At 40.2% G+C, this 13,214-nt stretch overlaps 1 pseudogene; it reads left to right on the top strand.

Moving 5' to 3' along the window:
- Nucleotides 1-13,214, top strand: part of LOC149139881 (uncharacterized) — a 40,638-nt pseudogene that overhangs the window by 25,897 nt on the left and 1,527 nt on the right.

Here is a 13,214-nt window from a genome sequence, read left to right as displayed (position 1 = left end):
GGCGACTCCACTGGGGACTAAGTTGAAATCAAATCCCCTTGTTTCATAATAATTCTAAGCTTCTGGATGATGAGCTTAGGATTGGAAAGGCTGAGTAAGTTAGTTGTGTCCTGTGATTTTTCTCAATAGCACGCTGGCTTCGAGACGATATACTAGAGCCAATCCAGACCTGGATCCTCCTCATATTTAAGAAAATCACAATTTGATACCAAGACTCCTTCGTCAAGAAAGCACCATAACTCCCTTGTTCAAATCCCATTCATGTCTCGACATTTTTGAGTATCTTGAAGAGCTTGAGTTTGACGAACAGTTTGAGATATCATTGCTTGAGTCTAAATCTGAAAGGGTTGTTGATTATTCTGTCCCCAATCCGCAATTTCTTGTAGACCTCGAAAGAGAAAGATCTAATAGATTAATTGATAATTACATTGCAACACAGCCCCAAACTCCAATTGCGAGCCCCTTGCAAACTGTACACACTCCTCCAACACCTCCAAGCCCAAACCACCGAGAATGATGGCTTCCCGTTTTGCACCCCTTGTTCTACCCCAAGTTCTAGATGATATGCCAACGGATTATCAAAGTAAAATCCTGTTTTTTGATGGCACTCCTAATAGCATTACTGCTCAGCAACATGTAGACAAAATGGCAGACTTCTATGAACTTCATGAGATTGATGCAGAGAACGTGGCAGTGAGGCTCTTTGTATAGACATTTGCAGGTGATGTGAGGAAATGGTTCAGAGGTTTTTCGGCAGCAAGTATCACTACCTTGGCTGAACTACAAAGACAATTTTTGAACCGGTGGGAAGTGAAAAAGGATCCCCTTAAAATTCTGGCCGAATATGAACAAATCAAACAGAACGCTGGTGAGTCGGTCCAAGACTATTGTGTTAGATTTAATGCGGTCTATAACGAAATTCCAGATCATCTAAAGCCGCCTGTGGGACTAGCAATGATGAATTTTCCAAATGGTTTTGATGCTGACATAGCGTACCAATTAAGAGAAAGAGAACTGGCCACAATGGAAGACATGCAAAAAATTGCGGTCAGCGTTGAGGCAAATCTGTTGTCCAAAAGAGCTAGAGCGAAAGCAGAGAAGAAAACCACTGTGAAAGAAGAATCTTCTTCAATGGATCAACTTCTCAAAAAGGTAGAGCAGATGCTTGAAAGGGTAAAACTTGACAAGCCAGAGCCACAAGTTAGGAATCCTAACTTTCATGGCCAGCAGCAGCCACAATATAGAATAAGATAGAGAGATCAGTGAACTCAAGAGCAGACAGCACAACAGCCAGTACACACACCTTTGCAGCAGAATTTTGTGCATGGACCGGAGTCAGATAAGGACAGGAATGTAATAGGCGAAGAATACTATCTCTTTACTCCAGATGAGCTGCCTACTTACATTACCGAAGAGGAAAAATGTGCAGTGAATTCAGCTGCACACCAAGACACTGATTTTATTATAGCTAGCGACACTGTGTTGGAAGAAGAATCAGAAGAATATCAAATGGGATATATGAATGCTTTGTCCACACAACAACAACGATATTCACTTAGAAACGGATATGTGCTGGCCAAACCAATTCAGGAAAAGAAGGAGGTTGAAACAACAAAAAAAGATTCATCAACTACACAAAGAAAAGGAAAGGAGGCGGTTGGTCCGGAGAGCAGCAAATCAAAATCAGCAGAACAATCACAAAAACCAGCCACATCAAAAGAAAAGGAAAGGAAAGAGATCCCAGTCAAAGAGGTAGAAAAGACTCCCACTTTTAGCCTAGAGATTGAGATTTCTAAGTTAAAGGTATCCATTCCCTTGACTGAAATAATGAAGAACAGCAGTTATAGAGGACAGATTTCTAAAATGTTGAATTTGGACCAAATGTCCGATATGGTAAATGTAGAAGATGATCAGCCTAAAATGATTTTTGGATCAGCATCGAATGGTGAGTCTCCTGATATCGATGTGTTACCCTTCTATATCAGTTTACGATTGCATGATTTTGTGTTACACAATGCCATGATTGATTTCGAAGCTTCTCACAATCTCATGCCTAAGGCTATCATGGATAAGCTTGGTTTGGACATCACGCGGCAATATCATGATCTCTATTCATTCGATTCTAGCAGAGTAAGATGTATAGGACTCATCAAAGACTTAGTTGTGAGTTTGGATCAGCTTCCTATGAAAAATGTATTGATGGATGTGGTGGTAGCAGATATTCCTCCAAGGTTTGGCATGCTTCTTTCCAAGTCTTGGGTAGTGAAATTGAAAGGGACACTACAGCTGGATTTCTCCTATGCAACAATCCCGATGTTTGGACAAATGAGGAAGTTATATCGGGAACAAAAAATGAAATATATGATCACAATCAAGGAGAAACATATAAATCATCCTATTAACTATGTACATACAGATTTAGAGTCTTTTGTTTTGTTTTTAGATAGTTTAAATGAGATAGATAGTCAGATAGTAGAAGCAGATGACATTCTGGAAATAACAGAAAATTTTAGAGAAATTTTGAAGAAAGAAAGACAAGAAAAGTAGGAAAATGTTGGGCAATCAGCTGAAAGTAATGGACAGCAAGCAGACAAGGCACGACAAACAGATTTCCAGCACTTACAAGAGGAGGAAGAAGGCTTGTGGACCATGGATTTCGATGGAGCAGTAGGAAATGATGGCACTGGAATTGGAATTTGGGTACGCAGTCCTTTCTCCACCCCAAACAAAGTGCCTAGCAGCATGAGGGTTTGCTCTTACAAGCTGGCCTTTGAGTGTTCAAACAATGAAGCTAAGTATGAAGCTCTGATTGCTAGCCTGAATATTCTTAGAAAGTTGAATGCAAAAAGGATTTTGGTATATGGAGATTCCTAGTTGGTAATAAAACAGGTCAGAGGTGAGTATCAAGCAAAACATCCTAGGATGTGGGCTTATCGTAATGCAGTTTTATACATCTTGAAGTTATTTTCAGAATACACCTTGACATGTGTACCTCATATACAAAATAGTATTGCTGATGCTCTTGCCAAGACAGTGAGCAGCTTGAAGATCCCCATGAACTCCAGCAATAAATTTGAAATCCATGTCAAGCATCATCCAACCATTCCAGACAATCAACGATATTGGCAAGTGTTTCAAGATGATAAGGAGATTAAGGATTTTCTACTAAACAAAGGCAAGTTCAAAGAAACCTCAATTGATGTAGTAAATGATGAAGGAAAAAGGAATGGTACAGATGAAGTGCAGATCAATGAAATAGACGTTTTGCAGCTGAAGAATAACATCATTCCTAAAGGCTTGATACCTCTAGAGGAACTTTTCGATCAAGATGATGTAGCCCGCAAGCCAACGTTGCAGCCAACAGAGAAGGGTGTAGAAGAAGTCAACATTGGTACAACTGCCAATCCAAAGTTGATAAAATTGTCCAAAGCATTACTGCCAAAGATTAAGGACAAATACATCAGTTTGATGGCTTCATTTGCAGATGTGTTTTCTTGGGACTATTCTGATTTAAAGACCTATGATACAAATATTATTCAGCACACAATACCCATCAAGCCCAATCAAAAACCATTTAGACAAAAGCTGAGAAGGATAAATCCAAAGTTGCTGCCATCTATCGAAAAGGAGGTAAACAGGTTGTACAAGTCAGGTATCATTGTGCCCATCAGATTTTCAAATTGGATATCTAACTTAGTGCCTGTACGCAAGAAGATCAGTGAGATCTGCCTATGCATTGATTTCAGAAATCTAAATAAAGTCTCATTGAAGGAAAACTATTCACTGCCCAAGATGGACCATATACTTCAGCGAGTAGTGGGGGCATCTCGTATGCCACTATTTTATGGTTATTCCGGATATAACCAAATTTCTATCCATGAAGATGATAGAGACAAGATAGCATTCACCACTCCATGGGGAACCTTTCACTACGCCAAAATTCCCTTCGGTTTAGAGAATGCAAGTGCCACATTTCAACGGGCAATGGACTTGTCTTTTGCAAATGAGAAGGATGTGTTTTTGGTGGTGTACTTGGATGATTTGACGGTATTTTCCAAATCTGATGAAGAGCACATGCATCACCTAAAAATTGTCTTTCAAAAGTGCAGGAAATATGGTCTATCGCTGAATCCTAAGAAGAGCTTGTTCGCCATGGAGGAAGGCAAATTACTTGGGCACATCATTTCAAAGGATGGCATTCGTATAGACCTAGCACGTGTGCAAGCAATTCAGCAAATCGATCTACCTAGGAATAAAAAAGAGATACAATCATTCAATGGTAAGATGAATTTTCTCCATCGCTTTATGCCTAATCTTGCAGAACACTTAAGAGAAATGACCAACATGCTTAAGAAGGACAGCCAGGTGAAATGGACAGAGGAGGCTGTAAAATCTTTCAACTTGGTCAAATTGGCCCTTTCTTCAGCTCCAGTTCTAGTCAGCCCGAACTACAATCAGGATTTCATATTGTTTTCATTTGCTTCTGAGCACACTATTGCATTCTTCAGCAGGGCCATAAGGGATGCAGCATTGAAGTACAACATCATTGAGAAGCAAGCCCTAGCATTGGTGAAGGCATTGAAGGATTTCCGAGTATATATTCTACATTCTCACATTCTAGCCTATGTCCCTAATACTGTTGTAAAATATGTTTTAGTGCAGACCGATCCAGAAGGGAGAAGAGGCAAATGGATTGCAGCCTTGTTGGAATATGATATGGAAATAAAGCCCACAAAGTTGGTCAAAGGACAGGGGTTGGCAAAGCTGATGGCCGAATCAAACTTGCATGCCTTGGACATAAATCTGATTGCTGCCATGTCCGATGAGAATGAGGAAGGAATGTCAATTCAGGTATCTGAAATGTTTTCTTTGTCCCCATGGTATTCCGATATAATATATGTGCTGAAGAATCTGTCACCACCGCCCAGCATGACTAGAAACAAAGCGAGAACACTCAAATTGAAGGCTGCCAAGTTTTGTATTTTGAATGCTGCACTGTACTGGAATGATCCCGGTGGAATTTTGTTAAATTGTTTGGTGGAAGAGGAGGCAAAGAAAGTCATGGAGGATTTCCACGGAGGAGAGTGTGGTGGTCATCTTTTTTGGAAGTCAACAACGAACAAAATTTTGAGAGCAAGGTACTACTGGCCTGCTTTGTTTACTGATGTGTATAAGATGGTCAAGTGCTGTCATAAATGTCAAATTTTCGAAGGGAAACAGAAATTACAGCCTTTGCCACTTAAACCTATTGAGGTGAGCGCTCCTTTCCAGCAGTGGGGGTTGGATTTCATTGGAGAAATTCATCCCGCCTCTTCCGGACAACATAGATGGATCCTTACAGCGACAGACTATTTCACGAAATGGATCAAGGAAGCTCCCACCAGACAAGATACAGACACGGTAATCATTTCATTTCTCAAAAATAACATCTTGTCTCACTTTGGTTGTCCAAACAAATTAATCACTGATAATGTAGCAGCTTTCAAATCGAAAAGGATGGCATAATTTTGTCATAAATATCACATAATCTTGGGTCATTCAACTGCCTATCATCCGCAAGGCAATGGATTGGTGGAATCTTCGAATAAATCCTTGGTCAACATCATCAAGAAGCTGTTGGAAATAAATAAAAAGAGCTGGAATAAGAGGTTGGTCCATACGCTTTGGGCAGATCGGATCAGTCAGAAAAAGTCCATTGGTATGTCACCATTTGAGCTTGTTTATGGAGTTGACACAGTATTCCCTGCCTCTCTTACTGCCCCGGTGGTCAGACTTCTTCAGGAGGCCGGCAGTGAAGAAGATCCCATGCAGAGAAGGTTGAATCAAATGATCCACTTGCAGCAAACAAGAGAAGAAGTTTTCAAGAACACATCCAAGTTAAATGAGAAGATAAAGAAAATCTATGACAGAAAAGAAAAAGCAGATAAATTCCAGTTGGATGATGTGGTGTTGAATTGGGATGCAAGGAATGAAGAGAAAGGCAAGCACAGAAAGTTTGAAAATCTATGGAAAGGTCCTTTCAAGATTGCAGCATATAGGGGTTAGAATGCCTTTCTTCTGAAGGAAATGAACGGGGAAGATTGTCCTGGAGGGCCGATCAATGGTTGACTGCTTGAGCGGTATCACTGCTGATCTATTAACGCTGCTTCCAATGTCATTGTAAATACCATTTTTATTTCAGTTTGGTTTCAGTCTATAAAGTTAGTTTTTGAGTTATTTCAATGTCAAGTAGATCCAATTTCTTGGTCATTTCAATTTCATAAATAAGTCAGAGTCCTATGCTGTTTATCGAAATGATGACTCCATAGCCCAATGGACAAAAGGAACTGTCTAGCTCCTCCAGAGATCTGTTGTTCTTGGCACCTCCAAGGAGCTACCATCCCCCATTGGAGCCAATGTTAGAGTCGGTCTAGTCAGCCCTCCGTCAGAGATCAAAACTCTTTGTGCATTTCAATTTTAGGTGTCCTGCTCCATTCACTCAGCTGCATTTTGCTAGGGGCATGCCATGATCTGATGGAGAAAGTCATGCTAATCATTTTCCCTCATGTCTGGCTCCTGCTGGCTCAGGTCTTTTGTCAACAATCACCAAAGTCCATGACAGTCAAGGTCTGGTCCTTTACAGGACAAAGTCATTTTCTATGTTTGGGTGTAGGAATTCATCAATTTGGTCTTTGAAACATGTCTAGAAAATCCATTCAGGCCAGAGGGAGACCCTTACACAGCTATGGTTTAGAGAGCTTCATTCTCACGTGGATAGACTTCGACTCTTCTTCAAAACTCTGTTTTGAAGAAAAGTCAAACAAGGTCATTTATGATAAAATTTTCCAAAAAATCACCAGTTGACTTTTCAGATGCAGTTATGGTTTACATGGCCAAATTCTCTGTCATACAGTCCCTGCAAAGGCTTACCGAAAATTTCATCATTTGAGCCAAAATTTCAAAGGGAAAGTGAAAATCAGTGTGTTTAAAAATCAGTGAAAAAGTGCAACACAACATTAGAAAAATGGGTTTTCAAGGAAGAAAAATATTAAACCCATCTCCTCCAAGGCTATAAATACATGTTTTGACCCATATCAAAGGCATTGTGCTACTACATGACTTGGAGAAGACATTGCAAAGGCGTGAGTGTGAGATTGGAGCGTTGGAAGTGAGTAGGAGCAGGTTTTAGAGGGCGTGGCGCACATACCCAGGAGCGCAGCGCACTCACCAGGCGCGGGGCACATGAAGCCAGCCCGCAGTTAAAGGATTACACAGGCATGGCGCATACAAAGCGCGCAGTGCACTGGGAATTGCGCTCGGCGTATATAGGCCAGGGGTCGAGAAGCGTTGCCAAACCACCCAAAATTTTGGTGAAGGCTATCAAATCGAGAGGTAAGCCTCACGACATCACCTGCTCATCAAATTTTATCAATGATATGGTGTTTGTGAAGAGGTTTGAATGTCACCCAAAAATGCATAAGGTCAACCATGAGAAAATCACCAAGAAAATGATGGCTGGGGTTGTAAAATTGTGTTGTTAGTGCCAAGGTTTCACTCCACTCACCTATTCCCCTCACCTATCATTTTTCCCATCTCCCCTTGATCATTTTTCCTAATAACCCCGCCATAAATCATTACCAAACCATCCCACTATTCCTCCACTATTGGGTCAACTTAAAATCACCATAAGACCAGCTCATTGTGCAAGCAAGGCTGTGGGAGAAAGGTGCATAGTCGAAAGAGTTGAAGAGTCAAACGATTAGGAGAAAATTTGGGTGAATTCATAGTGTGCGGCGCACTCATTAGGCGCGGTACACACAGGGCCTGTCCATTGTGTAAATCTGCCACTGGCGCGGCACATACCCAGCACGCGGCGCACTGAGCATTGCGCGCAGCGCACAGAAAGATAAATCCCATAAACCAATCAATTTGCCTAAAAAATTTTGGAGGCTCACCAAATTTGAAAGGTAGGCAACCTACCTCCACTCTTGCATCAAACTTGTAAGGAATAGCATGGTTGTAGGAGTATAAATAAAATGCAAAAAATTTTGTAAAGTAAACAAAAGAAGACACAAAGAAATCATGATCCTAGGGTTTATGCTACAGTGAGAGTGCTGCCAAAGTGTTTCAAACCCTACCCCATCAACACTATACCCAAACTACTCCCAAATCCCTAAAAAATCTCTCCATTTAAACCCCTATTCCCCTTTCATCATTTCCCTCCTAATACTCCCTGTTTTATTGTCCCCTTGGTGGCAGATTTTCAGAGCAACTACCAGCTTCATTGGAATTCAAGGGCAGCATAAAACTCAGGGTAAAAACAGCAGTAATGGCATCCGAAGTTTCATCAGAATATGAGGAGGAGACCCACAGTGACACAGCTTCGGGAGAAAGGGCCCAAAGGAGACATCACCAGAGTGGCAGACATCTTAGAGATGAGCCAAACACCCTCACCGAGTTGCAGGCATGCTCTCTTGCTATGTCTTGTTTCCAGCACTTAGCATGTTTCGAATTTTGTCAGAGGGCGGCAAATGTCAGAGTTCATCATGAGTTGGCCTTTTTTTTGCACTTCACCTACATGGGGGACAATCTATCTTGGCTGGGGTCACTTTCACATTGACACCCGAAACCATATCAGTGGCAACAGGCATACCAAACATTAGAGAGCAGTGGCACAAGAAGAAGAAGGTAGAAAGGAATCAGTATGAGCCTTACATCAAAGACAGCTGTTTGAGCCACCTCACGAGAGGTTTTCCATTCAGATTTATGAAAGATGAGTATGCCCTGCTCATGAAATCGATCATGAAATACTTCAGTTGCGAGGGGAGGTTTTCTCACCTTTATGCATACCACAAAAGGTTGCTCATGCACTTTACCAGGGTTCGGATGATGAACCTCCCATTTTTCATCTACGGGAACATAAAGAGGATGAGAAATTTCATGCAACACAAGACCCCTCGACTTCATCTCCCATGACTTCTTCAGCGCTCCATAGGTGGTTTCAGAGGCAGAGCATGAGGTAGGAGGCCCATATAATCAGTATGAGCGACATGAGACTGCCACTATGCTAGTATACATCACCTATCAAAAAGGCAGTAGACCCTTATTTGCAGCAGCAAAGCGAGTGTTATCTCCACATAGGGTGGAAGGGGCCTCGCTTTTGACATCAGCATCATAGGAGTAGGGTAAGGGCAAGGAGCCAGTGTAGGAGGAAGGGCCATCAGGTGAGCGAGAGACCGAGTTTGTTCTCCTCCAGGATGATGAGACAGATGCAGAACCAACAAATGAGGAGCTCACAGAGATCATCTAGGAGTAGCAGTCAATGATTGAGTCCTTGTCCCTTGACTTGGAGAGGGCCAAGTGGAACATGAAATACCTGGAGTAGAGAAAAAAATAGCTTGAGGACCAACAGACAATCATGGAGCTACAAAATATTTGTGAGCATCGCCAAGCTGCTCAAAGAAGAAGGGTTGCGCTCACATCTTTGGAGCAAGCAATAAATGAGGATTGGGAGGCCAGCCTTGAGAGGGTCAACATGCATTTGGAGAGGCTGCTGGACAAAGCCAATGAGGACCTTTCTCTATTGAGACATATGGCTTTCTGTTACAGGGTGCGAAACATGAGTGCACAGGCCCGGATAAGGAACTTGAAGGTAAAATTGAGGAAAACAACAAGAAGGGAAAAGAGGGAAAAAGAGAAAGATCGGCTTCGAATCGTGGCTGAGGCTTCCTTCTCCCATCATAGCACTACATATAGGTCCTCCAACCCAAATTTCAAAAAAAATGGGGAAATTTTGGTCACCTGGTAATTTTTTGGGTAAAAAACAGGGATTTTCTCCCTATGCGTTGCGCCACTGGCGCGACGCTAAAATTCTAGGGATCCAAATGAGGAATGGCTTATAGATTTGGATTTAGCATGGAAAATTACGACTACTGGTGTCCGGGCAAGAGATTTGGGCAAAATCTAGGTCTCCTAAAGGTCAAAAAACACTGCCTCTCTGCCACTTTTTTGACACACAGAAAGAAGTCTTGGGAGAATGGAGATTTGGAGGGGCAAATGAGCACCAAATTTAAAAATTCTAGTTGGGTTAGGAAGTAGACAAGATAGTATTTCCATCAAGCCCACTTGGGCACATTTTGGACACCTTCAACTGCCCCAAAGTAGCACGACACACAGAAAAAATGGCGCGGCACACAGAGGAAAAAATTGCCAATTTGCTTCCGTTTCGCGAAATTTCGGTTCGCGACTTCTCCAAGTGGGCCCGCTCATCTACACTTCAGTTTTTTAGCACAAAAGGTAGCATTTGAAGATTTTTTTCTCCATATTGGCTTCTATCCAAGTGGCAATGGAAGGAAAACGGTCACCCAAGCCAAATGTCATGTCTGCAGCGCTGCACCTGTAGCTGATGGTTGGCTCTCCATCTCCATTTTGTAATGATTCGAGTAACTCCCCAACCCTTGGGTGTTCTATCTCTTCCTCACACATTCTATATATTGTATGCAAGTTATTTGCAAAGGGTTGGTTGGCTTGTAACTTCTGGGAGATTGTGGGAAAGAAACTTTGTTTCTTCACTGTGTATTTTTGACAGAGAATTAATGAAAGGCAGCATCTTTATTTCATGAGATTCTTGTGGTTGTGAGTGTAGCAAATGTGTCTCTTGTGTTTTCATATGTATTTTGTCAAGGATAATTTTAGGGGTGAATGTTCGCCCTTTAGCGAAATTAAGGGGTTTTAAATTTTTAGTGGGCGAATATTTTGTATCATAGTACATTTTTACAAATCACCTCAAATAGCCCACCTTATTTTAAGGGAGAGGGTAAAAAAGGTAAATTTAGCCCTTGAAATTAGGACTTACAACCTTCCATTCGCCCATTTTCAAGAATAGGTTTTATTTAAGTGAATCCTATGGGCCAAATAACATATTTATAAAAGAGGTATGGTAAATTAATAAAAATATAAATAAATGAGAGGTATGGTAAATAAATAAAACATTTTTTATATTTACTCCATAAGTCACCTTATATACATGTAAGGGTGTAAACAAATAAAAATATAAGTAAAGTGGAAGTATGGTAAATAAATAAAACCTCTTTTTATATTTAGTCCATAACCCTCGTTCTATTTATGAAGGCTCAAGAAAGAGGTTTTATTTAAGTGAATCCTATGGGCCAAATACCATATTTGTAAAAGAGGTATGGTAAATTAATAAAAATATAAATAAACGAGAGGTATGGTAAACAAATAAAACATTTTTTTATATTTACTCCATAAGTCACCTTATATTTCAAAAAATGGGTTATATTTAGGTGAAACCTATGGCCAAAATACTATGGGACAAATACCATGGACTAGATTGTTATTAATACCATGCAAAAAACCATTATTAACCCTAATATTAGAATTAATAAAAATAAAAATGGCACATGGTATTGACCCATCGTATTCACCTGGAATGTAGCCTATTTAAATGGGGGAATTAAACCAGCATGTAGCCTATGCTAAGATTCACTAGGACTTTACAAAGTTTTATTATTTAGTGAAAGACTCGCCAAGATCTTACAAGATTTTATAATTGAGTAAAATATTCGAATAAAAATAAAAATGGCACATGGTATTGACCCATGGTATTCACCAAAATGGAACATGGTATTGACCCATGGTATTCACCTGGAATGTAGCCTATTTAAATGGGGGAATTAAACCAGCATGTAGCCTATGCTAAGATTCACTAGGACTTTACAAAGTTTTATTATTTAGTGAAAGACTCGCCAAGATCTTACAAGAATTTATAATTGAGTAAAATATTCTCCATGCTTGGTGAGAGATTCGCCAAAAAATTATATATACATATTATATTATTGATAAAATCACCTTCCATTTTTCCTATATACCATGGAGATTCGCCCATTTATTATATTTATAAATTTAGGGGGGGGTTCTTGAAAAGGATTCATGTCACTATGCCCTTTTCACTTTCTTCAGCAATCTATTCATGCCGCGGTACCTAAAACTAAATTTTTACATTTTCCGCCTACCTTGCCTCACGGAATAGTTTGTGCCTTTGTATTAAATTCTTTGTTCTTTGCTGAGCACCGGTCCCATAACATCCCAGAAGCTCGGTCATTCATGAAAATTGTTTCCCGAATCCCTATTCACTTACTAGCCTAAGGTAAAAATTTCATTGTAATTCATCTTAGACGTTTTTCGATTATCTATTCATTGAGCGTGACTCAGAGAGAGCCCTCTCCTACTCTGGTAGGGCTAGCTACCAGACTGAGCGTGGTTTGTGGTTACCCTAATTTTTCCCTTCCTTCAGCCTAAGGCAGATTTAAGTGCTAACAGGTTTAAAGGGTCAAATTCAATCATATAGTCTTCATAATCATGATCATTCTTTTCAAAAGCTTTCTATGGCAGAACACAAGGAGAGGGTGTTGCTTCATTTCTCTTTCATGATTGAGGAAGAATACACTGTTATTGAAGATCAGTTTGCACAACCAGAGAGTTATGAGAATCATCAAGCTGATTATGTATTCTGGGATCCTATAGCTAAATGCATGGAAGAGTTTTACTCTCCAGTGTTTCAGTTTTTCTATGAAGATCAGAGGCAATTCCAGTGGCAGTGGTCATCACAATATCATAGTTTCTGTAAACTCTGGTGCAGTAAAAAAACTCAAATATCAGATAAGACAAATGATTGGCTACATTGGAAATTTCACATTGTTTGAGCTGAAAGAAGTTTGAAGCTGATAGGGTAGGTAGGTAGGAAAATGCAAATAAGCTCAAGGTTGACTGAGCATTTTTTAGTAGATGTAAATTTCTTTCTCCTACAGTGATCATCAAGCTTAAGCCCGAGGTGAAGGCACAAGAAGTCTAAAGAGGATGCTTATCAAATAAGTTTTTGATTACAATAAGGGGACTAAGCACTGGACCTGCATGTTCTTAGTGTACCACAGGGGCACACTATCCCAAGTGGAGCCACTTGTTATCACTTAAGAAAAAATATTTTAAATTCTGAACATCAATTTTTTAAATTTGTCAAAGGGTTGGTGTCAATTTTGGGTCTAGTCTTTTCATCTTATTTTAGAGTCTAAAGAGTTTGAATAAGAGTCTTGTTAAGAGTCTTGTTGGTATGTCAAAAGGGGTCAATTCTCTGCTTTAGTCTATCATTGGTATCATATCTCACATGAATATCATATGTCGAAACTCGTTTCAAAGTTCTTATGCGCAGAAACCCT

This window comes from Pinus tabuliformis, chromosome X (genome assembly GCF_031772625.1).
Source record: "Pinus tabuliformis cultivar Carrire ecotype Pingquan chromosome X, CPIR1, whole genome shotgun sequence".
NCBI classification, from domain to species: domain Eukaryota; kingdom Viridiplantae; phylum Streptophyta; class Pinopsida; order Pinales; family Pinaceae; genus Pinus; species Pinus tabuliformis.
The sequence above is the reverse complement of the archived record's forward strand: the minus strand, read 5'-3'. Positions and strand labels throughout refer to the sequence as shown.